Source organism: Muntiacus reevesi, chromosome 2 (genome assembly GCF_963930625.1).
Source record: "Muntiacus reevesi chromosome 2, mMunRee1.1, whole genome shotgun sequence".
In the NCBI taxonomy this organism is placed as follows: Eukaryota; Metazoa; Chordata; class Mammalia; order Artiodactyla; family Cervidae; genus Muntiacus; species Muntiacus reevesi.
The window spans coordinates 73,863,263-73,890,204 of record NC_089250.1 but is presented as its reverse complement, the minus strand read 5'-3'; the positions used below and the strand labels follow the sequence as shown (position 1 = coordinate 73,890,204).

The following is a 26,942-nucleotide window of genomic DNA, read 5'->3' as shown; positions in this document are numbered from 1 at the left end:
TAACTGGTGGAAGGGAAGTATGCCTTGATTAAAGGTGCATTGATAAAAAAAAAAAATTTAATAAGGTATTTCGAAAATACCTTAAAAAATAAGGGTATTTCTTGTTGGAAAATGAAATACTCAGTAGCTGATAATTTTAGCACATCTAACTTATATGCAGAGTACATCATTAGAAACGCTGGGCTGGAGGAAGCACAAGCTAGAATCAAGATTGCCAGGAGAAATATCAATAACCTCAGATATACAGATGACACCATCCTTGTGGCAGAAAGTGAAGAAGAACTAAAGAGCCTCTTGATGAAAGTGAAAGAGGAGAGTGAAAAAGTTGGCTTAAAGCTCAACATTCAGAAAACTAAGATCATGGCATCCAGTCCCATCACTTCATGGCAAATAGATAGGGAAACAGTGGAAACAGTGGCTGACTTTGTTTCTTTGGGCTCCAAAATCACTGCAGATGGTGATTGCAGCCATGAAATTAAAAGATGCTTGCTCCTTGAAAGGAAAGTTATGACCAACCTAGACAGCATAATAAAAAGCAGAGACATTTCTTTGTCAACAAAGGTCCGTCTAGTCAAGGCTATGGTTTTTTTCCAGTAGTCATGTATGGATGTGAAAGTTGAACTATAAAGAAAGCTGAGTGCCAAAGAATTAATGCTTTTGAACTGTGGTGTTGGAGGATTCTTGAGAGTCCCTTGGACTGAAAGGAGATTCAACCAGTCCATCCTAAAGGAAATAAGTTCTGGGTGTTCACTGGAAGGACTGATGTTGAAGCTGAAACTCCAATATTTTGGCCATCTGATGCAAAGAGCTGACTCATTTGAAAAGACCCTGATGTTGGGAAAGATTGAAGGCAGGAGGAGAAGGGGATGACAGAGGATGAGATGGTTAGATGGCATCACTAACTCAATGGACATGAGTTTGGGTAAACTCCGGGAGTTGGTAATGGACAGGGAGCCCTGGCATGCTGCAGTTCATGGGGTCGCAGAGTCGGACACGACTGAGTAACTGAACTGAACTGAACTAAGACTTCACTCAACAAGAAATTTACTTGTCCTAAACTCTTGTTTATGAAGACGCTGTTATAAAGAACTCCAAGTCAACAGAGAAACTTTAAAACATGCCAAACTACTTTTTCTTAAGTTGTTAAAAGCACATCTTGCATTCTATCCACAGTTCGAGACCTACACAAAAGGACGTAAACTTCCACTAGGTGGCACAATCCTGCCAGGAAGAGAGAGAAATCAATAGAGAAGCAAAATTTCACACAAGAAACAAAATATTCAGCTTCAGAAAAACCAAAATCAGAGTTTTAGATTACATTATCTTCTTTACAGATGTCCTAGGTATGAATTAAACACTAGCAAAATTTATTCTACTAATAATTTTGGTAAAAAAATCATAATGGCTGAAGAGATGTTATGTCTCAAGAACTTTGTGTTTTTTTCCTCACAACATAAGTTAAAATAAAGGAGAGAAAAGAACTTAAATAATGGCCCAACGTTATGATTTTACAGGGTAACCAGATCCCACAATGCCACAATATTATATTCTTCAAAAATGACAATGTCAAAAAAGACAAAGTCTTTAAATATTCTAGATTAAAGAAAGCCAAAGAGAAATGATAATTAAATCAATATTTGATCCTATATTGAATCCTGTGCTCTAGACAGGGAAAATGCTATAAACAACATTATTGGATCTATTGACAATTTAGAACATAGACAACAGACACAGTATTTTACCAATGTTAAATTTACTGAAGTAGATTTCTGTACTGTGGTTATTTAAGAAACTATCCCTATTCTTAGCATTTAAGACAAAAAGGCCATTATGTACACAAAGACCATCCAATGGTTGGAGGGAAGGTTTACATACCTATAAGTGAGTGAGTGAGAGAGAAAGGAACAGGAGAAGAGGGGGAAAGGGAGGGGAAGAAAAGACTAGAAAGGAGGCTAGCAAATTGTTGACACTGGTTGAATCTCAGTTGGGCAAAAATTTTTTAATTTTTTGTACTATTCTTTTTCTTACTACTTTCGGTTCAGTTCAATTCAGTCGCTCAGTCATATCTGACTCTTTGTAACCCCATGAACAAAAAAGCACGCCAGGCCTCCCTGTTCATCACCAACTCCCGGAGTTCACCCAAACCCATCTCCATCAAGTCAGTGATGCCATCCAACCATCTCATCCTCTGTCGCCCCCTTCTCCTCCTGCCCTCAATCTTTCCTAGCATCAGGGTCCTTTGAAATGAGTCAGCTCTTCGTATCAGGTGGCCAAAGTATGAAGTTTCAGCTTCAACATCACTCGTCCAATGAACACCCAGGACTGATCTTTAGGATGGACTCGTTGGATCTCCTTGCAGTCCAAGGGACCCTCAAGAGTCTTCTCCAACACCACAGTTCAAAAGCATCAATTCTTCGGCGCTCAGCTTTCTTTATAGTCCAACTCTCACATCCATACATGACCACTGGAGAAACCATAGCCTTGACTAGACAGACCTTAGTTGGCAAAGGAATGTCTCTGCTTTTTAATATGCTGTCTAGGTTGGCCATAACTTTCCTTCCAAGGAGTAAGCATCTTTTAATTTCATGGCTGCAATCACCATCTGCAGTGATTTAGCTGCCTCCAAAAATAAAGTCAGGCACTGTTTCCACTGTATCCCCATCTATTTGCGATGATGAGACCAGATGCCATGATCTTAATTTTCTGAATGTTGAGCTTTAAGTCAACTTTTTCACTCTCCTCTTTCACTTTCATCAAGAGGTTCTTTAGTTCTTCCTCACTTTCTGCCATAAGGGTGGTGTCATCTGCATGTCTGAGGTTACTGATATTTCTCCCAGCAATCTTGATTCCAGCCTGTGCTTCCTCCAGCCCAGCGTTTCTCATGATGTGCTCTGCATAGAAGTTAAATAAGCATGGTGACAATATACAGCCTTGACGTACTCCTTTCCTGAGTTGGAACCAGTCTGTTGTTCCATGTCCAGTTCTAACTGTTGCCTCCTGACCTGCATACAAGTTTCTCAAGAAGCAGGTCAAGTGGTCTGGTATTTTCATCTCTTTCAGAATTTTCCACTTTATTGTGATCCACACAGTCAAAGGCTTTGGCATAGTCAATAAAGCAGAAATAGATGTTTTTCTGGAACTCTCTTGCTTTTTCGATGATCCAGAGGATGTTGGCAATTTGGTCTCTGGTTCCTCTGCCTTTTCTAAAACCAGCTTGAACATCTGGAAGTTCATGGTTCGCGTATTGCTGAAGCCTGGCTTGGAGAATTTTGAGCATTACTTTACTAGCATGTGAGATGAGTGCAATTGTGTGGTAGTTTGAGCATTCTTTGGCATTGCCTTTCTTTGGGATTAGAATGAATACTGACCTTTTCCAGTCCTGTGGCCACTGCTGAGTTTTCCAAATTTGCTCCCATATCGAGTACACAGCACTTTCATAGCGTCACCTTTCAGGATTTGAAATAGCTCAGCTGGAATTCCATCACCTCCACTAGCTTTGTTTGTAGTGATGTTTCCTAAGGCCCACTTGACTTCACATTCTAGGATGTCTGGCTCTAGGTGAGTGATCACACCATTGTGATTATCTGGGTCGTGAAGATCTTTTTTGTACAGTTCTTCTGTGTATTCTTGCAACCTCTTTTTAATATGTTCTGCTTCTGATAGGTCCCTACCATTTCTGTCCTTTATTGTGCCCATCTTTGCATGAAATGTTCCCTTGATATCTCTAATTTTCTTGAAGAGACCTCTAGTCTTTCCCATTCTATTGTTTTCCTCTATTTCTTTGCACTGATCACTGAGGAAGACTTACTTATCTCTCCTTGCTATTCTTTGGAACTCTGCATTCAAATGGGTATATCTTTCCTTTTCTCCTTTGCTTTTTTCTTCCCTTCTTTTCACAGCTATTTGTAAGGCCTCCTCAGACAGTCATTTTGCTTTGTTGCATTTCTTTTTCTTGGGGATGGTCTTGATTCCTGTCTCCTGTACAATGTCATGAACCTCCGCCCATAGTTCATCAGGCACTCTATCAGATCTAGTCCCTTAAATCTATTTCTCACTTCCACTGTATAGTCATAAGGGATTTGATTTAGGTCATACCTGAATGGTCTAGTGGTTTTCTCCACTTTCTTCAATTTCAGTCTGAATTTGGCAATAAAGACTTCATGATCCGAGCCACAGTCAGCTCCTGGTCTTGTTTTTGCTGACTGTATAGAGCTTCTCCATCTTTGGCTGCAAAGAATATAATCAATCTGATTTTGGTGTCGACCATCTGGTGATGTCCATGTGTAGAGTCTTCTCTTGTTGTTGTTGGAAGAGGGTGTTTGCTATGACCATACCAGTGCGTTCTCTTGGCAGAACTCTATTAGCTTTTGCCCTGCTTCATTCTGTACTCCAAGGCCAAATTTGCCTGTTAGTCCAGGTGTTTCCTGACTTCCTACTTTTGCATTCCAGTCCCCTATAATGAAAAGGACATCTTTTTGGGGTGTTAGTTCTAGAAGGTCTTGTAGGTCTTCATAGAACTGTTCAACTTCAGCTTCTTCAGTGTTACTTGTCGGGGCACAGACTTTGATTACTGTGATATTGAATGGTTTGCCTTGGAAACAAACAGAGATCATTCTGTCGTTTTTGAGACTGCATCCAAGTACTGCATTTCGGACTCTTTTGTTGACCATGATGGCTACTCCATTTCTTCTAAGGAATTCCTGCCCACAGTAGTAGATATAATGGTCATCTGAGTTAAATTCACCCATTCCAGTCCATCTTATTCACGGATTCCTAGAATGTCGACGTTCAGTCTTGTCATCTCTGGTTTGACCTCTTCCAATTTGCCTTGATTCATGGACCTAACACTCCAGGTTCCTATGCAATATTGCTCTTTACAGCATCGAACCCTGCTTCCATCACCAGCCCTATTCACAACTGGGTACTGTTTTCGCTTTGGCTCCATCCCTTCATTCTTTCGAGTTATTTCTCCACTGATTTCCAGTAGCATATTGGGCACCTACCGACCTGGGGAGTTCATCTTTCAGTGTCCTATCTTTTTGCCTTTTCATACTGTTCATGGGGTTCTCAAGGCAAGAACACTGAGGTGGTTTCCTATTCCCTTCTCCAGTGGATCACATTCTGTCAGCCCTCTCCACCATGACCCGGCCGTCTTGGGTGGCCCCACTCAGCATGGCTTAGTTTCACTGAGTTAGACAAGGCTATGGTCCGTGTGATCAGATTGGCTAGTTGTCTGTGATTGTAGCTTCAATCTGTCCACCCTCTGATCCCCTCTCTCAGTGCCTACCGTCTTACTTGGGTTTCTCTTACCTTGGACATGGGGTCTCTCTTCACGGCTGCTCCAGCAAAGCGCAGCTGTTGCTCCAGTTAAAGTTGTAACTTAAACTTACAACTTTAAGTTTAAATTATTTCCAAATAAAGTTAAATGCATGTGCAGCTTTGATTTCCAATTTTCATATTTAAAAAGAAAGTGATTCCTTAAAGAACAGAAATGGAATAACTAGCTATGTCTCAATACAATTGCCTTTATATTTTTGTTTCATTCACAGGTTATTTTTAAGTTGTGCGGCCAACCATCCAGTGAATAATAGCATTTATTTTAAAAATATAATTTAAAAAAAATACTCCAAATTCTAGATATTATTTCTTTACTTTGATGTTAAACACAAGCTGAATTCTCAAAATTAACAAACTCTTTAGTGAATAACAGCATTTCTTTAACTTGAAAGACATAATTTATTCTATACTCTTTGTACTATTTCCTTAACTTTGCTGTTTCACATAAGCTGGCCAGTACAGCTTAAGGTGCCTAGCATATAACAGGTGATCAATAAGCATGCCTCAGAAAGTACTAAGTAAATGGAACATTCAACTCCTGCAGTTGTATTTTAGATTTTCCTCCATTCTGATCTACAAAAAAGTTTAAAGGTTAAACTTTCTTTTTTTTTCCCACTTATTTTTATTAGTTGGAGGCTAACTATTTTACAATATTGTAGTGGTTTTGCCATACATTGACATGAATCAGTCATGGGTCTACATGTGTTCCCCATCCCGATCCCCCCTTCCCCCTCCCTCCCCATCCCATCCCTCTGGGTCTTCCCAGTGCACCAGCCCTGAGCACTTGTCTCATGCATCCAAAAAAAGTTTAAAGGTTACACTTTCTAAATCGTTACTTGTTTGGTTGATATAGGATGTCACCAAAATGAATTTTTAGAGACAATAAATTATATCAACAGAGAATCAAAACCATGAAAATCTTAGTATGAAAGAAATCAATAATCACAATTATCATGTAAACTAGACAGGTGCACATATCATTCATGTAAAGAAATGTTAATGTACATATAAGAGAAACCTAAATATGTCTAACTATATCCAAATAAAGGCTTCCCTGGTGACTTAGCCAGTAAGGAATTTGCCTGCAATGCGGGAGACCAGGGTTTGATCCCTGGGTCAGGAAGATACCCTGGAGAAGCAAACAGCAACCGACTTCAGTACTCTTGCTTGAAGAATTCCATGGACAGAGGAGCCTGTCCATGGGGGTCATGAGGAGTTAGACACGACTGAAGAACTAACACTATGTCCAAATACACACGTGGCTCTCCTCTCGATGTAACAGGAGAGCAAGCTAGAACGTGCATATGCCTGCAGTCTACATGCTACTGAGTTTACTCTTTCACAGAGTCCCATGATCTCTAGTAACAGAGCTCATTATCCAAAAATGTACTAATGCACGATTCTAATTTAAAACCACAGTACTGGTGTTTATTCAAACATGAAGGTTTAACTATTTAAGATATAAAATAATTTTCAAATTCCATTTTTTAGAAACAGGATTGACAGATTTGTTTTTTCCTAGCTCTTACTTAGATAAACCTTGGTACTACCTTCACTATACAATGCCTAAAAGACCACATAATATACAAGTCTGAATGACAAAATACTGTATAACAAAAAAAATCAAAGTAGAATAAATACATCTTTAAATGTCACTTGACTAAAGAAAATGTTCAACATGAGAAATAACAAACAGAAATATTTCAGTCCCCAAAAATAAGTTTCCACATATTTAATAATACAATAATTCCTAAAAACAGATGACTACAACAAACTTTTTGTGCACAGTTTCCTATTTATTTGGCATTAATCTTATTTATGAACACAAAAAACTATAAAAAGCATTTGTTTTACTTGCCAGGCCTGTTGTCTACTTCTCACTGGTGGAGCCAGACTCAAACTATATTTATCTGGGGGGATATATTATCTAGTTTTGTTAGTTATTCTTTTCACAGCATATACACACTAAATCTAGACCATTTTCAGTCACTAGTCAAGAATTAGGGTGGGAGGCGGGAATGGAATATGTACCAGGCCCACGAGTAGATTAATTCCTCCCCCCACAGAAAAGTTAAGAAACAGAGATCAGTAACTGTACAGCTTACATTTTTACATCTTAAATTATAGCCCATCTAGTTTGAAGAATATATGGAGTTGGTAAAATCCAAATTCAAAGGGGAGATAATACAGCACAAGAGTTTCCCAGTACCTCTGACTATCGGGACAGTCTATTGATACTGAGCCCCTTTTAAATTCTGATCCCCTACAGATAGACTATCATCCACACAGTTGAGTTGAAAAGAAATCAGGACCACAAAATATACCTGCCCCACACCCAAACAACCTATACTCTTATCCAATAGTGAGGTTCATAATATATTTTGAAGTTGCAAATGCAGATGTTCCCCACCTGACAGTTAAACTGGAGTAACACCTCAAACACACTTCCAGGTAGAATATAACCTAATCACAGAAGGCTTTTCACATCTGACACTACAGTAACGAAAGACCAGAGCAAAAAACTTTTCATTGAACCAGATCCAAAGGCCCAAAATGTATTCTATCTTTCAATGTAAACTCAACTGTCTAGATCCTTGAGTCATTTTTACAATTATTTTCCTTATATGAAATGTTTCTACTTAAAAGTTCTATGCTATACTACTTAAATACATTAATATGACAGTGTACACTCAATGGACATGAGTTTGGGTAAACTCCAGGAGTTGGTGACGGACAGGGAGGTCTGGCATTCTACAGTTCATGGGGTTGCAAAGAGTCGGACACCACTGAGTGACTAAACTGAACACTTTAAAATGACATTTAAGCAAAATGTTCTATACAACTATTTCAGTATAGAATACTAGAAATTTATAATAAGTTTCAATGTTCTCAAAATATAATGTTACCTATTTCTGTATTATCTGGAAAATCCATAAGTAAATTCATGATAAATCAGATTTATAAATCAAAATGGATTAAAGATCTAAATGTAAGACCAGAAACTATAAAACTCCTAGAGGAGAACATAGGCAAAACATAAATCCGACATAAATCTCAGCAAGATCCTCTATAACCCACCTCCCAGAATATTGGAAATAAAAGCAAAAATAAACAAATGGGACCTAATGAAACTTAAAAGCTTCTGCACTACAAAGGAAACTATAAGTAAGGTGAAAAGACAGCCCTCAGATTGGGAGAAAATAATAGCAAATGAGGAAACAGACAAAGAATTAATCTCAAAAATATACAAGCAACTCCTGAAGCTCAATTCCAGAAAAATAAATGACCCAATCAAAAAATGGGCCAAAGAACTAAACAGACATTTCTCCAAAGAAGACATACAGATGGCTAACAAACACATGAAAAGATGCTCAACATCACTCATTATCAGAGAAATGCAAATCAAAACCACAGTGAGGTACCATTACACGCCAGTCAGGATGGCTGCTATCCAAAAGTCTACAAGCAATAAATGCTGGAGAGGGTGTGGAGAAAAGGGAACCCTCTTACACTGTTGGTGGGAATGCAAACTAGTACAGCCACTATGGAAAACAGCGTGGAGATTTCTTAAAAAACTGGAAATAGAACTGCCATATGACCCAGCAATACCACTTCTGGGCATACACACTGAGGAAACCAGACCTGAAAGAGACACGTGCACCCCAATGTTCATCGCAGCACTGTTTATAATAGCCAGGACATGGAAGCAACCTAGATGCCCATCAGCAGATGAATGGATAAGGAAGCTGTGGTACATATACACCATGGAATATTACTCAGCCATTAAAAAGAATTCATTTGAATCAGTTCTAATGAGATGGATGAAACTGGAGCCCATTATACAGAGTGAAGTAAGTCAGAAAGATAAAGACCAATACAGTATACTAACACATATATACGGAATTTAGAAAGATGGTAACGATGGCCCTATATGCAGGGCAGAAGAAGAGACGCAGAAGTACAGAACAGACTTTTGAACTCTGTGGGAGAAGGGGAGGGTGGGATGTTTCGAAAGAACAGCATGTATATTATCTGTGGTGAAACAAACCACCAGCCCAGGTGGGAGGCATGAGTCAAGTGCTCGGGCCTGGTGGGCTGGGAAGACCCAGAGGAATCGGGTGGAGAGGGAGGTAGGATGGGGGACCGGGATGGGGAATACGTGTAACTCTATGGCTGATTCATATCAATGTATGACAAAACCCACTGAAAAATAAAAAATTTTTTTAAAAAAATTTTTTTTAAATAAAGAAAGAAAAAAAATAATAAAATAAAATGAGCAAAAATCTTACAGCAACTGGATAAAATTCCTCTATAAATACTACAGGCCTTTCTATAGAATACAACTAAGCTGTGGTACAGGTTTAAGTTTAGACACACAGAGTATAACGAACTGGTAGAAAATGAACATTTTTTAAAAAGCAACAAAGAATTATATCTGCCAGCTCAAAAGCCACGAAAATGATGACATGTGGCTTAGCAGCATTAACTACCTTTCCTTCTGGTTATTCACAGTTAAGACAGGAGGGGAAATCTTGATTATGTACAACAAACTATCCAGATGGTCAAAGATACAGGAAGTACTCCATGTCCAAAAGGAAGCGGTATCAATCAACAATGCTAGTGTCCATTAGCATTGGACAGCAGCCATCCTGACTGGCGTGTAATGGTACCTCACTGTGGTTTTGATTTGCATTTCTCTGATAATGAGTGATGTTGAGCATCTTTTCATGTGTTTGTTAGCCATCTGTATGTCTTCTTTGGAGAAATGTCTGTTTAGTTCTTTGGCCCATTTTTTGATTGGGTCATTTATTTTTCTGGAATTGAGCTTCAGGAGTTGCTTGTATATTTTTGAGCAAGAAGTTACTCAGGGAGGGAGGGCACCTAAGAAAAGCCAGGACATGCCAAAATAGTAAGGAGGTAAACTGAAACTGAGGTAAAGCTGTTCAGTCGTGTCCGACTCTTTGCGACCCCGTGGACTATATAGTCCATGGAATTCTCCAGGCCAGAATACTGGAGTGGGTAGCCTTTCCCTTCTCCAGAGGATCTTCCCAACCCAGGGACAGAACCCAGGTCTCCCACACTGCAGGCAGATTCTTTGTCAGCTGAGCCACCAGGGAAACCCAAGGAGGTAAGGTACCCAGTACATCTCCAATGGCATAGAGACCAAGTAAAACATTTCATTTTCCTAAATCAGTAAGGAAGGGGGACGGAAACACAACTTTTGTGGCAGTACAGTGCTAGGCGTATCATATATTTAATATAATTTCTCACAATTCTCCAAAGTCTGTTATTACTCCCGTTTTATAGATAAAACAGCATCTGGATCACACACAGATACTAGATGGCAGAGCTGGGATTATAATATTTTTAGAATTTTATAATAAAAAAAATATGTATCAGATGTTCCTTGGGCATTTCATCCCCCACTCCAAAAAAATATTTATCTAATCATACTGTTGAATCACACCATCTCTACTAACACGTTAACTGGAAAATTTCTCAGCTCATCAGTAAGAACACTGAGAAGCTGTCACATGAGGGTTTGAAGACATGCAGTATTAGGGACAGAGGCAATGAGGTGCTCCAGCTCAGCAGGTACTAAGGCTGCTATTTCCCTCGAGCCTATAAAAATCAACCACTACTCTACAGTCACCAAATAAATGGCCCTCTAGTAACCATGACCCTTATTTCTACTTGATACCAACAGTAAGTGGCTCACATGGCAAGGAAAAAAACTTAGCTCAGAAAAGCATTAACTATAACCAAAAGAAAGAAAAAGAAAGAAAGAGAGGTCACTCAGTCATGTCTGACTCTTTCTGACTCCATGGACTGTAGCCTACCGGACTCCTCCGTCCATTGACTTTTCCAGGCAAGAGTACTGGAGTGGGTTGCCATTTCTTTCTCCAGGGGATCTTCCCGACCCAGGGATTGAACCTGGGTCTCCCACATTGCAGGCAGACGCTTTACCATCTGAGCCACCTGGGAAGCCCCAACTATAACCAAAATAACCTGTCAAGTATTTTCATTCTCGGGTTTCCCAAGATTAAATGCTAGAGACAAGTACTATCCCTGGTTTATTTATCAGGCTTATCTGTCTGATATATTATACAAGGTACGATTAAATATGTCAATTAGTGAGTATTTCTGGGAGTCTCCTGAGAATCTCAGTAACTTAAGAAAATTTTCATACAACTGTGAATTTGAATTACTTATTGAAAACTGCTTGAAACATTATATAAAACTAGAGGCTGATTAAGCCAATTAGAAAAAAATTACCCTTGGGAAAGATATATGAGACATCCGTACATAAACACACTACCCAAAATGTCAGTTCCAAATTGACACTCTGACTCAAATATAGTATACAGATAGTCATCACCAGTTAGGCTTAATCCTACAAGATTATATTTTCTAAAATATAAAATTAGAGGTTTTATTTCAGTCTTCTGTGCAACTCCAAGAGAACCAGCACCACGGAGCAAAGTAAGGAAAGGAAATAAAACGTGTGTGTTTAGGGGACAAAAAAGCAAAGGAGGAGGCTAAGTCCATAAACATGGAGCCACTAAGGACATTTCCTCACCAGTGACCATCTCCTACCTTTACGTTTTAATTGAATCTTGGTATGGAGGATAAGAGCCGAAAGCCAAGGGCTGGCAGGGTCCAAATAAAAACTAACTTGCAATATCCTTTTGTTTTGTTGTTGAGAACCTGGTATGCTTAGTAGGACGCACTATAAATCACCTAATGCAATCCATTTTTTAAATCTAATTTCATTTCTGTTCAAACATTTGCATGCCCAGACCATTCTGGGACCAGAAAATAAGAGATAAATGACACCACCCACTATTAGAACTCTCAGGCAAGCAGAAGAGGAAAACATATAATTATAACAACATAATTTGGTAAGTGTTAAAATGAAGGCACAGCTAATGGGAAACCTACTAGCCTACAGTTTTTTAAAAGCAGGGGAAAAGTATATGAACTGTATCAACAATAAACTACCTTGGCATGGACATCTGCCACAAAACACTATAAATCTCAGGTCCTGGTCAATTCTTTTCCTCTATCTTTAGTTATTAATGCCTGGAGATTTGGAAAGGGGCTAGCAAAGAGCAATAAAATATCTTACTTTTAGTACGTAAGCTGAGCTGAGAAACATCCAAACATGAAGTAACAGCTATTTCATCCACAAGGTTTCATTCTCTCTTCTCTCGCTGTGCTGCTTGCACTGTACTGCTTGAACCCCTTCTCAATCAACAGCTGACCACAAAGCCCCTTTACAATGATGCTCTGGTTTAAGCCTGATGAAGCTGAACTCAAACACAAACTCCCCAGAGGTTCCAGTACCAGAACTGGGCATACCAATTAGCCAAGGCAGGTGCTAGATGCAACTGGAAGCTTGTTGCCGAGAGACTTCTCAACCTCTACATGAGCAACAGAGATGAAGTTCACAAATATACACTGTGCAGACAGAGTTAAGCAAGCCAATTTCACTGAAATCAAATTACCCTCTCCTGACAGCATACTAACTAGTTGGGTAATTCTTTAGTAGCTTTAAAGTTTAGAGAGACTCCGACAATTTAACCTGCTAAATCTCATTCACAGGAATGAGACATAAGCTTGAACATCATAAACCTGATTCAGCTATCTATTATTAATAATAATAAATTATTTCACTCCTAAACAACAAAAAGTATCTAGCTGTACTTCTTCCTCACCACCACTTCCACCACCCAAGTGACCTAAAAGATTCTGACAAAAGATATTCATGAAAACAGCTCCTATGTGTATTTAACCCTTAAGTCACTTATTTCTTTTTAGATGTCCCCTCTATCCCTCTCTTATATAGAATACTGAAACACTTTTAGTCATCCTTTAGGATCAAATGACTGTCACCTTTGGTGAAACCATTCGCAATTATCCGATTAGAAAAAGCTGTCCCGGGACTGCCCTGGTGGCACCGGGGATAAGAACCCACCCGCCAATGCAGGAGACACGGACTGAATCCCTGGTCTGGGAACATTCCACCTGCTGCACAACTACTGAGTCTGTGCTCTAGAGCCCACAAGCGGCCATCACTGAAGCCCCCATTACTGAAGCCCCCGCCGAGAGCCTGGGCTCCGCAATGAGAAGCCACCACAGTGAGAAGTCCGAGAACCAAAACAAAGGGTAGTCCCCACTCCCTCCAACTAGAGAAAGCCTGCCAGCGACGGAGACCCAGCACAGCCAAAAATAAATAAATAAAATAATTTAATTTTAAAGCCATCCCCTCCTTTATTCTAATGCATTTTTCATACTTCATCACATTTTCAATACTACACTCTACTCTTATCCACATTTGTCTCCACTTTCTATACTATCCGCTCTAAACCATTATAAAAACGTGCAGAGACTATCTTATTACAAACTCCCTCTCTCTTTTCACTCCTAATACCACCATTCCCTATGTTCCTCTTTCCAACTTCAGTTTCCTCTTTCTTCCCTTCCCATCAGCTATACTTCTGACCAACCACAATATTCCTAAAATACAGAGAAGACTAGGGGGACAGGGCTAAATACCTTGTAGAACAGTTTTGCTTTTTTTCTGACATGTCATTTTTCACTTAGATATTCCCATTCCAAAAAAAATATGCTGGCTTCAAGGTATCTATCAAAATAAAACTCAAGGGTTTGAATTCTTCAGCTGACGTACTGTGGTACGATAAAAAGACAGCAGGGCTTTGTTGGAATCAGACTTCTGTCACCTATAGAAAGCTGACTGCCTGTAAAAACTGGGAATAATCACATCTTCCATATTCTTATGTTTATTGTGAGAATGAAAAGCAATACAAAGCAAGCAACCGGAATAGGGCAAAATGGTGAACCCTCCAAGGTACACCATACCAAACAAAGATGTACGTTCAGCAACATCAATTCTGTTCTCATTTGAAAAACAAATAGTTAGATATCCCACACAACAACAAATTAAAAAGCTTCAGACAAATAAATTAGCCAGAACTATTCAGGCTATCTTCAGTGTACAGACAGCTGACTGGAATTCAAAATATTTTCCCACTGAAATAGTGCGGCGAATGGCAGTTAGTAGCTAACATAAAACCATGAAGACAGAATAAAACTACTGTCATAGCTGTCTATGTCCTTAAGATAAATAAGTGCAATTAAAGAGTAAGCAGGCACCTTTTAGAAGATTCTGAAGAGGTTATCCAAGTACCTTCAAACGTACCAGGTAAAGCAAAGAGTGCTGGTTCTTTTTTAAGACCTCTTTGTATTTCTGGATTTGAGGGTTTTTTTTTTCTTTGACAGACATAAATATCTCTACATCAAAAGTATTATTTATACCTAAGGCTGTCCCCTGGCACATAATGAAAATGTAAGTGAAAAGAAAGGAAGGAGGGAAGAAGAAAGTGTTCAGCCTCCTTAAGGTAAGTGGTAAAGCTCTGGATTAAGATAAGCAGTGGGGAGTTAGAGGAGTTTGTGCACAGAGCAAAAATAAAATCTGATATAAATTTAATTAATAAGCAATAAAGATATAAAGGAGAGATGATCACAGCATGTTCCTCATTCTCTCCTATTCCAGGCTGTCTAGCGGAAGAAAAGATATTCTAACCCCGAGAGCCACAGGTATTGAGCCTCTGTGCTCCAAAGCCCGGGAGCCACAGATACTGAGCCCACAGGCCACAACTACTGACGTCTGCGAGCCCGAGAGCCCCAGCTCCCTAACAAGAGAGGCCACCACAGTGAGAAGCACACACAACGCAGTGAAGAGGAGCCCCTGCTCGTGGCAACTAGAGAAAAGCCCACCAAGCAGGAAAAGACACAGCACCGTCAAAAATAATTTTTAAGAAAATTTTCTAAAGAAATGTTAAAACTAAAGAAATGATGCCATTAGTCACCTGGCAACCAAACAACTGAGAGCAGCAAAGCTGCTGTAGAAGCAGCACTAGTCAAGTAATGAATGATACAGGGAATGGTGACCATGGGTCAACTGCAAGACAGATGCTGATAAAATGGGAACGCCTGCAGAGTAAAACAGCTTCAAGTACCAAGACACTTTCCCCTGCAGTCCTGAAGTTAGCTCTGTCCACCAATATCAAGACTACAGAGAAGCTACATTGAGTTTCTCTATAAGACTAACATCTCAAAAATTAACAACAGGGAAATATAAGATGACGAAGTACTTTGAATTAATTTTCCAAAAACAGGTACTAAAGGTAGAAAAAGAGAGAATAAGGTATCACAGGAAAAACATCCTAGCCAGATTTCATTCTCGAAAAGAAAACACGCTGGGGCAGATGGCCTCTTACTTGAGCAACACGACATGGCAAGTGTGACTCATAAGACTTCCTGAATGGGTCATCATGTAGACTACAGTTAGTCTGTGCTCAGTCCTAGCTGTTTCCATTGCCTTTTTTCTTTTTCTGACTTCACAGCATAGTTACTCTTTAGTGATTATAATTCCATCTCTACACTAAAAAACCTTAAAATTCAAAAGAATCCTTTTTAAAAAAATAATGCTTCCATATGCCTAGAAGTTATATGTCTGATGACAGAAGTTCTCTTTTCAAATAAATCTCCAAAAGTCATTACTGATTTCAGGATGACAGTAAAACAGTGAATGAGAGCATATATACCAAAGTCCAAAAAGAAAGTAGGAACGCACTCCTAACATCATTTACCTGCTGGAGGGTGGTGTAGTAGCAGCATGGCTGAAAAAAGCTAAAGTCCAAAACAAACTTCAACTGCCTCCTATTCTCCTCCAAAACATACCTACTATACTATGTGGAGCTAAAAAGCTGTACCTCTAGATCATGATTGTTCAAGGGAAGAAATCTGCAGCAAGCGATTCTATGAACTACTGAGGAACAGGATGAAAAGATCATCACTCAAATAATCTCACGTGAAACATAGTGTGGTTTTTTCCTTTCTATTCAAAGGTCAGTTCTATGACTCATGACTTAAAAGAGCCTTTCTGTGTACTTCACAAACCTGCCTATGCATGTGGAATAAATAAGGGGGGGGGGGGGCCTCTCATTATCGTGAGAGAACATTTGAGGCAAAATTTTAATTATGAACCCTTGTAAAACCATGCATACAACTAAACTGGCTAAAACCAAAACCCACTTCAGCAAGCATCCTGAGAGTGGTCACAAAGAAACAGGGACATAACATACAGCATGAGGACTATGCTAACACTGCTGTATGAAATACGGAGAAGTTGTTAACAGTAAATCCTAAAAAGCTCACATCACAGGGAAGAAATTTTTTCCTTCCTTCTTTCCTTTTATCGTATCTATGTGAGATGATGGGTGTAGCTGAACCTATAGTGGCAATCATGCCACAATATGTATAAATCACACCATCCTGCTGAACCCCTTAAACTTCTTCAGTGATACATATCAACAATTTTCTCAATAAAACTGGGGAGGAGGGAAAGTTTTTCTTGTTTTTTTTTTAAGTGTGAAAGTGAAAGTGTTAGTCACTCAGTGCTTTCGACTCTTTGCGACCCCATTGGCTACAGCCCATCAGGCTCCTCAGTCCCTGTAACTCCCCAGGCAAGAATACTGGAGTGGCTAGCCATTCCCTTCTCCAGGGGATCTTAAAGAATCTGACTGTTGGCCACACAAAGGAAACTGCATCTGCTATACCAATATACTTGGGATGAACTGCTGATCAAAACAGACAAGTTTTTTGCTGTTATTGTTTTGGGGGTTTCTTTTGGTTTTGTTTTGGCCTCCAACAAGCTGATGACCCAGTGCCAGGAAATCAACAAACTAGTACATGTAGAATCACAAATTGTATTTTGGGCTATAAAACGTCTCCACTGAAAATTAATGGCTGATATGTAATTTAAAGGGCTTCCTTGGTGGCTCAGATGGTAAAGAATCTGTCTGCAATGCAGGAGACCTGGGTTTGACCCCTGGGTCGGGAAGATCCCCTGAAGAAGGGAATGGCAACCCACTCCGGTATTCTAGCCTGGAGAATTTCAAGGATTCAAGGAGCCTGGCGGGTTACAGTCCATGGGGTCACAAAAAGTCAAACACGACTGAGCAACTAAGACTTTCATGTAATTTAAAAGCAAGAACAACTGAGTACCAGACATAGTACACCATATCACATAGCTATTAAAAGATACAACGAGGTGCAAAGTTTAAGTCAAAAGCTGGTACAGTTCTAACCAGATGCACTAGGTCAGAAATTCTCCACCTTTTTAATATCAGGATTTCTTGAACTCTAAAAAGCTTTGGTTATGTGGGTTACTGTCTATCAATATTTACTACATTAGAAATTAATACTGAGAAACACTTGGAAGTATTACTACATTTAAAAACAAGTCCATTATATATTACTGTAAACAATTTTATGAAAAATAACCTGAAACAAAACAATCGCATGAGAGGTGGCACTGTTTCACGTTTTTACAAACCTTAATGTCAGACAAGAGAAGACAGCTGGATCCTCTTATCTACTACACCATTCAACCTGTTGCGATATGTCATATTGATTGAAATATATGAAGAAAATCCAGTCACATAGATACACGTACTTGTAAAAGGAAGGACTATCTCAACAGCCTTTTATAATCCATTATAAATAATTTTCCTTGATATTATGCTAAAATGACAAGTGGTACTTTCAGTTTTCACTTGAAAATACTTCCAAATTTACAAAAGATTGCAAAAAACACAACAAAACAAAATAACATGAGGCATACCCTGAATATAACTTACTCAGATTTGCTTACTGTATTAAGTCTCCTGTGACTACTGTTAACGAGTTACCACAAACAACAGGATACTCTCTTGAAGTTCTCCAGGCTCAATGTCCAAAAATGACATGGCATGACTGGGCCACACTCTTCCTGAAGGCTCCAAAGGAGATCTGCTCCACCCTCTCCTAGCTTCTGGTGTTGCCAGCAATCCCTGGCATTAAGAAAGTGGTACTTTCTTAAAGGTCAGCTCCAAAGTGCAATCTGAAACCCTATCAGTGAACTTTCATACTGTTACATTAAAATACTAACTTACACTCTGAAAAAAACTTTTACCCGTGCATGATTCTGCAACATCAAACATTATCATTTGGATAATACTGGTTCACTGAATAAGCAGATTATTCAAATCCTGATACATTATACAATATCAAAAACTCCACATTAATATCACCATCCATCTCATTCATAAAGTCTTTGAGGGCTGAGAAGCTGTCACAGTCATGGTAACAGATTCAAAATTAACATAATTTCTACTTGAAAACTCCAACTTTACCACTGTCAACAAATACTCTCAGATGCTTTCATTAAAGCGATAGGTTCACCTTGCTCAGTTTTAAGAAACTGTCTGCCAAATATCCAAATTGCAAAAACCATAGTTTGTTAGTCATTCTTTCAAGTAAAAATGATATTTCATGAAAAAATGTGGCCTGTTGTGTATGAAAGCCAATCACACAAGTGTTCTTCCCCAAGACAACCATCCTACTTTGGTAGACAGAAGTGTTTTTTGCATATTTTCCATTCTCACTAAAAGAATGTTAAAAATACAGTACTCAACTGTCAAGATTTAATGAAATGAGCAAATTTTGTTCCTTCATCAAAGACAATCCCAAGTGATAAAGAAGTGGAGTTTATGTCAAGTTTTTCTTTGTTTTTTTTCCTTTAAGTCTGAGCACAGAGGAGTGAAAAACGTAATTGATGACCAGTAGTCTGGTAGTGCCACTGTATTGACTCATACTAAGACACCAGCAGTTTTATGCATCACTGCTCTTGTACCATCAGAGCATTAACAGGATGAAAATGGAAAATATATTACTATAAAACAATTTTAACACTGTGGACTCCACAAAAGGTTCTCAGGGACTCTCAAGGGTTCACAAACCAACCTTTGAGAAGCACTGTCCTAGATTAAAGTAGGGATTGAGGGTTTGATATCAGTACAGCTTCTCCAAGATTCTCTACACACTCATTTAATAAATACTCCAGTATCTACTATATGCAGGCCTATATAAATAAGCCATGCTGTGTGATCAAAAGAACAGAGGACTTCCTGATGAGATGATGTAGTGGAATCTGCTTTCAACCAACGACATTCTCCCCCCTTGCTCTTAATATAATAATGACAAAATATTCTTTTTAATCTTGAAAGATACAATCATAACAAACCTAACAAATATGTCTGTGGACCAAGACACAGAACAAACATACAGCAATAAGTTGATGACTCTATGAACCTACTAAACTCTAGCACTAGGAACTAGCAAAGAAACTTAAGAAATTAAGTCATGCACAAGGTAACAAAAAAAGCAAGGCTCATAAGTAGAAATTAAACATCAAATTCCTGAAAGGTAAAATAAACAAAGCTCTATCAATAGCTATCTAGCTGATTATATCACACTGTTACCTATAGTTATGTAAGAAAAAAAAGTGGGGGAGGTAATATAGTTGGTCCTCAACTTACAAAAGTTCAACTTACGATTTTCCAACTTTACAACAGTGCAAAAGGGATATGCATTCAGTCAAACCTTACATCAAATTCTGAATTTTGATTTTTTTCCCAGCTGGCCAAAAGCAGTAGGATGCTCTCTCATGATACTGGGCAGTGGCACATTTCAACTTACAATGGGCTCATTGGGATGTAACCCCATTGTAAATCAAAGAAAATATGTACATACAAAACCCACGTCATGCATAGTTCTGATATTACAATAATACCTCAGAATAGAATCTTGAAAATAGGCCAAGGGTATGGTGGAAATGGCTTCTGAATGCAACACAAATAAGCTATGAGTGCCAGGGACAGTGAAAGGGGGACACACGAAGTGCACAAAAAAAAAGAAAAACTTCCCACTCAAGATACAAATTATAATCTAAACTTACCAAGTGGATTTAAAAATTGACCTAAGAAAGATGGTCAAGAAATTGCACTGATTCCAAAAGATGAATTAACCACCCAATAAAATCTTCAAATAAGTTTAAATGGTTTCAATCCTTAATAAGATAATCAACAGCCATGAAAATATAATACATATAGAGTAACAATGTTCTAAACAGAATAAAATACAAAACTTAATAAATTATTAAGTATAAAAAAGATGGTATTGCCCATTATCTGAGCACCAAATATCAGAACTCTGAATAGATGTGGTTAGCACGGGATGCTTAAGCCCACATTTGAAACAAAGCTCAATAGATTAGGATCAATTCTTAGGTCAGACACCACACACACAATCACTGAACTGGAGCGGGGTCCAGTGGGGAGCGGGGACTGATGAATCCAACCAGCAGGCAGCACAGTGAAGTAAAAAACGGAAAGAACACAGATTTGACCTAAGTCCCAATACGGTATTTGACAAATTTAAATCTCTGCATCTTAATGTTCTTTTCTTGAGAGTGGACATACCATCACCTTTACAAGGTTGCTGAAAGAAGTTTTTAAAAAAATCACACGTCCAAAACAAACAAAAAAAAAGCTTAGTGGTGAGCAAATGGTAGGCCTGAAAGATGGCTCCCACAAGAATCTTATGATTTACAGACAGAATCAAAGTTATTTTAAAGAGAGAATAATTATAAAATAACTACCTCTACAACTCAAATAAATTCAGGAAACAATGTATTTGTGTGTTTTCCAACTCCAATATTAGCAGAATCAGTTCAATTCATTCACTCAGTAGTGTCCAACTCTTTGCGACCTCATGAACCACAGCACACCAGGCCCCCCTGTCCATCACCAACTCCCAGAGTTCACCCAAACCCATGTCCCTCGAGTCAGTGATGCCATCCAACCATCCCATCCTCTGTTGTCCCCTTCTCCTCCCGCCCTCAATCTTTCCCTGCATCAGGGTCTTTTCAAATGAGTTAGCTCTCTGCATCAGGTGGCCAAAGTATTGGCGTTTCAGCTTCAACATCAGTCCTTCCAATGAACACCCTGGACTGATCTCCTTTAGGATGGACTGGGTGGATCTCCTTGCTGTCCAAGAGACTCTCAAGAGTCTTCTCCAACACCACAGTTCAAAAGCATCAATTCTTCGGCGCTCAGTTTTCTTTATAATCCAACTCTCACATCCATACATGACTACTGGAAAAACCAAAGCCTTGACTAGACGGACTTTTGTTGACAAAGTAATGTCTCTGCTTTTTAATATGCTATCTAGGTTGGTCACAACTTTCCTTCCAAGGAGTCAGTATCTTTTAATTTCATGCTGCAATCACCATCTACAGTGATTTTGGAGCCCAGAAAAATAAAGTCAGCCACTGTTTCCACTGTTTCCCCATCTATTTGCCGTGAATTAAGCAAATCTAAACCTTAGGACCTAACAGATTAGAGATGTCATTTGAGAAGCACTAAATTCTCAAAGATGCTCAGATCTAGAAATACAGTTTTGGTAGTGGTCTTAAACCGTTCTTATGTAAACAATTCAAATATTTTCCTTAAACTTCTCTGATACTGCACATTTTCCTGTCAAAATAATTTGTTGCAACAGTATCTTGTATTAAAAAGGACACTTGGGTCGCAATTTAAGGACAATTTCTTCTTTGAAAAATCATGTTAAAATTCATAACTAATTCCACTACAATTTTTTAAAAATATAGACACTGGCAATTTAACTAGCCTAAATTTAAAATCCCATTCATTACTCATCATTCTTAATAAAATGGCTTCTTTTTCAACTGTTGAAAGAAAAACAGAAAGGGACAAAACTCAGGCTTCTTATATTTAAAATGGAATTGGGAATTACTTTAGTAATAAAATGCCTACAATTTACATGGTACCTTTACACCACATAACAGCCTTATCAAAAGCCAAAATATAAACTCTAATACACACAGAAAGTATATTTCAACTTATTTCCCAGGGTTTAGAAATCAAAGACCTTATACTACTAAATCAAGTCTAGAAATGAAGAGACAGTAGGATTACAGCTGTGCATGGCCAATTTATCTTCTGAAGTCAAAGCATGTCTCCTGTTACCTTGCAGAAAGTCAATGTGATCTGCATGTCAACATATCCAAGGGTTGCAGTATCTGAAAACTGCATCAACCATAAAGGTGTTATTTTAATTAACAAGCTTGCCAACACATTATGGACTCTGCAGTTCTAAAGTTCTTTTTAAATTATTATCACAATCTCATTTTAAAGAAAACTTTAAAAGGCTAAGAACTAGATTAAGAATCATCCAATTCCAATTCTATTTATGGTCACCCTCCAATAAAACAACTAGCTCTATAAAAATCTTTTTAAACCAAGAACAATATGCTAGCAGTCAATGTAGCAAAAATAAAGTTTCTATAAGGCCGTTTTCTAAATGAGGGGCAAATTTTATAGTAGGGGAATGAAAGTAATGACAAATCACACATTATGTAACAGGAGTGCTATCTGGAAAACATTAGGTTCATTTTTACTTGGAATGATTTTTCAACTATGAAAGACAAAATTTTATGGAGGTGAATTAAATGCCCTATACTTCGGATCTTTAGGTTGACTGTGGACTCACACAGTATGAGCTTAATATGTGAAGTTCATTAAAGATTGATACATGATGGAAAATATATTTAAACCTTAGGAACATATGTTGAGCATGTGTGCACATGCAAAGCTTTCAAAGTATTTAAAATGTGAAAATGGAGCTCCTGTTATCCTTGATAAATGTCAGCTGTCATACACTCATGTCCAATACATACTATTTTTCACAAAGCAGAGTACCAGAAAAGGCAATTTTGAACACACCAGCTGCATGTAATGGTTATACACAGAAAATACTACTCAAGCTCAGAAGTTTATAGGTTTTCAATATCAACTTCAAAATAATGCAGGCTTTACATGTTAAAAATTACAGATTCCAAACATATTCTTTTGAAAACAGAGTAATAAAAAAGTAACTACTCTAAGAGTTTGGCACATGAGAGACAGGGCCGCTGATAACTGTGATATAAACCAGATTATTTGTATTTCTGGATCATTGAGCTGATATTTAAGGCCAATTATATTCTTAATTAAGCTACAAAATTAAGTACTACAAGATCTATGTTATTACCAACCTGAAGACTTTATGTCTGTATTTTCCAAGTCTAATAAAACTGTCCCTTTAACAAGCCCTGACTGCGAATAGTTACTACAACCTTACCCCCATCCACTTTTACCAAGAACAGAAAAATAGTGATTACACTAGTAGAGCAATTCAGATAGTGTGTTATTTGTGCCAAAGATGGATAGTATAACTTTAAGAGTTTTCTCTACATATTCAGAAAGCTTCATCCTTAAAAGCAAACCAGTTTAAGCAGTTCTTCACTTTAATAATAGAACAAAACTATTAATAGGAATTTTCTTTTTAAAGTTTTTCTGTGTAGTAGTATGCGACCTATGCTAAAAAAAAATACTATCTTTGAAAAGTAAATTGATCTTTCACCAACATTAAATTCAAACTAAGCTTTCAAAATTATAAATACACTGATATTCTCCTATATATCATAAAACTAGTGACCTCCACATTTAAAATACATCACTAGTCATCAGTCATCATTGCACAGAAAGAATCTCTTAAAAGCTTAAAACCTAAATAAAAAAGGAGTGAGGGCTCTAGTGTAGTCAGATTATCTCAAGTAAAATAACTTTCGCTTTTCCACTTAAAACCATAGCACTTCATCAGCCCAAGAGAGCAGATCCACCAAATTATGGCTTTCTTAGTATCTTCTAACTGGCCTTATAAGCTTGAGAGCAAAAAATTGATTTCTGGATGTATAACTGCAAAATATCCACAAGTAACTTACAAACATTTAACAGACATATAGAAAAGTGTAGATGGATTTGGGTATAATTTTGAATTCTTTTTTGAATAAAGTCTTTTTGACATAAACTTTCTTGACAAATGAAGATATGGGGCTGGAATTAACATTAACCCTGTAATTTCAGCCCAACTACTCTAACAAAGACTAAGGTTTTTTAAAAATTGAGGTGAGTTTAATTAGCACGTTATTTTTGAATCTCAGAAACGTTTGAGATAGACAGCACACCTTCTGAAGTCAGTGCCATTAGAAAAGTACCCATATTTTCCCATAAAATTCCTTTTTGGCATCACAGAACTCTTAGTATTCCTGAATACATCAGCTATATTCTCTAACAGCTTCATTAAGATATGATTCACCATTGTTAAGCAACTATCTTCCAACTAAAAATAAAAAATACCAACAGCAAGAATTTTAAAAAGATAAAATTCATATACCACATGCTTAAAATACACTAACTGTCCCCACTGTCAATTCCAGAACATTTTCATTCCTGCACAAAGAAACCCCTTAGCTGTCACTCCCCTCATGCTTCCATCCCCCCGCCCCACCCAACTTCTCTCACACCCTCACCCTAGGCAACCACTAACCTACTTTCAGTCTCTATGGATTCACCTATTCTGGACAGTTCTTACTGTGTGACTGGCTCAACCTAAAGGCCTATCCATGTTGTAACATGTAACAGTACTTCATTACATAGATATATATTTATCCAATCATCAGTTGATGAACCTTAGGCTGTTTCCACTTTTCCGCTAACATGAACACTGTTACTGTGAACATTCAGTACAAGTTTTTAATGTGGCCACCTATATAAAAGAATCCTCCGAAGACTGCTAGGAAACAGGAAAGAGGCAGGGTCTTTAAAATTTTTTAAGTGGAATCATTTGTGCAATTTTAAGTATGATTAATACGCTAAGGGCTCGAATGGTAAAAGTGGACAACATACAGGAACAGATGGAGAATGTAAGGAGAGAGACGGAAACTCTAAAAAAGCACATGAGAGTATTAAAATCAAAATCACTAACAAAAATGAAGAATGCTGTCCATGGACAGAGCTGCTTGGTGAGAGGAGTGGCACCAGTGAGCCTGAATACACACACATACTTTTTATTTCTCTCCCTCACTCCCTTTTCCTCTCTCTTCCAAAAGAAAATACAAAGACGAAAAAGGATAGAATATTCAGGAAAGGTGGAACAATTATAAAATAATACACACATAAGGGGATTACCATTTATATGAAATTCAAGAAAAGGAAAACTGCAGTGACTTAAAACAGCCCAGTGGCCCCCAGTTACCAGCAGAAAGGACAGACTGTAGAGGGGCACAAGGGAACTTTAGGGGGTGGCGGGAGTGTCTTCTGTCCTAAGTGAGATAATGGTTACACTTGCCAAAACTCAAACTGTAAATGTAAGGTTGGTGAATTTTATTGCCTGCAAATTATACTTTAATAAAGTTGTTTAAAAACATTGCAGTACATACTGCCAATCCTGTGATAAATAATAAATGACTTGTATAAAATAAATTAGCTAATGAAACAGGGCTATTTCAATAAGCAAATTTACTTTTTTCTCAAGAAATTCCCCATTAAAAGTAAATTTATTACATCAGCAGTTAAAAATCAAGCTTATCTTTTAAAACTTTAGAGTAATAACAAGTCTCTCTGCAACAAGTGACATATATTAAAATGTTCACTGAAATATCATTCATGCATCAAGAACTAGAGAAAACTAATGTTCAATCCCAAATGTAAAAGATTCTAATAAAGCCATACGAAAGACTACAATATAGTAGCAGAAAAAAATAAATAAATCATATACAACATGGTGGAATCTTAAAAGCAATCAAAAGTTAAAAAAGCAAGTATACTACATTCCTTATATTTTTGTAAAGCTGAAAGACAAAACTGAACATTGTTCAGGAACACATACATGTGTGGCTTTTCAAACTTTTTTGAAAGCAACTGCAACTAAAGGAAACTGTTACTTCTGGGATCCAGGCAAGATGAGTTCATGGAGAAACACAGAGGGAATGGATATACCTAACAACCTTCCCGCTCTTAAATTTAAGTAGTAGGTTCACAGGTGTTCATCAAAGTATACTTTATAACTCACAAATAATATATACTCTTGCTCATATAAAATACTGCATAATTTTAATGTTAAATTTTAAAAATTATGTGGAAAAATACTTAATCTAACATTTGAGCTAGATCCTGTGTTGAGTGTATTTCATCTACTACTCAATCTCCACTGCAGTCCTCTGATACAGAGAACAGATCAAAGTATAGAATTCAACTTTATTCCTTTTAATAAGAAAACAGCGAAGTAAAATAACTCACTCAAGGTCAAATATCTAGTAAGTGATGGAGCTAGAAATTAAATCCACGTCTTTCCAATATCAGAGCCCAAGCCCTTAAGTATTTCCATTTCTCCCCTTAAAAATCCCCAGAAACCTTAAAACTTATGACATCAAATACTCTACTCCTTTTTTCATGGAATCTCTGAGTTTAACTGCACCATTTATAGCTGTTCCAACAGCAGGCTTTCAATAGAACTGGCCCATCTGAAGTCCTCAATGAGAAGTTACTGTTTTCCAGCCACATTCACTAGAATTTCCTACCAGTCTTTTTACAAAAAGAAAACAATGAAGAAGTATGGCCTTTACCAGGCTGGTCATCACCAAGTACCATAGATTCTCAACCCACCCCTATGCATGTCACTTTAAAAAACAATTTTAATATCTTCATCTTACTGACAGTTTCATCTCCTAATCTAATCATCATTCATTTACACTGAGTAGGGAAGGAGCAGTTCACTTAAACTGTTTGGTTTTT

At 37.8% G+C, this 26,942-nt stretch overlaps 1 protein-coding gene across 6 annotated transcripts in view; it reads right to left on the bottom strand.

Annotated features, from left to right (window-relative positions):
• NCOA3 (nuclear receptor coactivator 3) overlaps positions 1-26,942 on the bottom strand; it is a 128,101-nt gene that overhangs the window by 30,812 nt on the left and 70,347 nt on the right. The window contains exon 3 of one of the 6 annotated variants that reach the window (XM_065922127.1): positions 5,311-5,477. The exons of the other annotated variants lie outside the window; for them this stretch is intronic. The gene's annotated coding sequence lies outside the window, so the exon portion shown is untranslated. The remainder of the gene's footprint in view (positions 1-5,310; positions 5,478-26,942) is intronic. 6 annotated transcript variants of the gene reach the window in all.